The sequence below is a fragment of the Lupinus angustifolius genome, unplaced genomic scaffold, assembly GCF_001865875.1.
Source record: "Lupinus angustifolius cultivar Tanjil unplaced genomic scaffold, LupAngTanjil_v1.0 Scaffold_414, whole genome shotgun sequence".
Lineage (NCBI taxonomy): Eukaryota > Viridiplantae > Streptophyta > Magnoliopsida > Fabales > Fabaceae > Lupinus > Lupinus angustifolius.
In genome coordinates this window covers 312,321-312,551 of record NW_017727824.1, presented here as the reverse complement: position 1 = coordinate 312,551, position 231 = coordinate 312,321, and positions in this window count along the sequence as shown.

Here is a 231-nt window from a genome sequence, read left to right as displayed (position 1 = left end):
GATTCATCATCATCTTTGTCTTCTTTTGTTTTGGAGGTCGTAGCCTTCAACGTGATGCTCTTCTTCTTCCGGTCTGAATCCTCATGCATCGTCAAGCGACCCAATTCCATTTCGTGCTCTTGAAGCTTTCCAAACAATGTAGCTAGAGGCATAGAGTCCAAGTCTTTGGAATCCACAATTGCAGTCACTTTTGGTTGCATTTCCTGTCAAGACAACGTAAAACTTTATTAG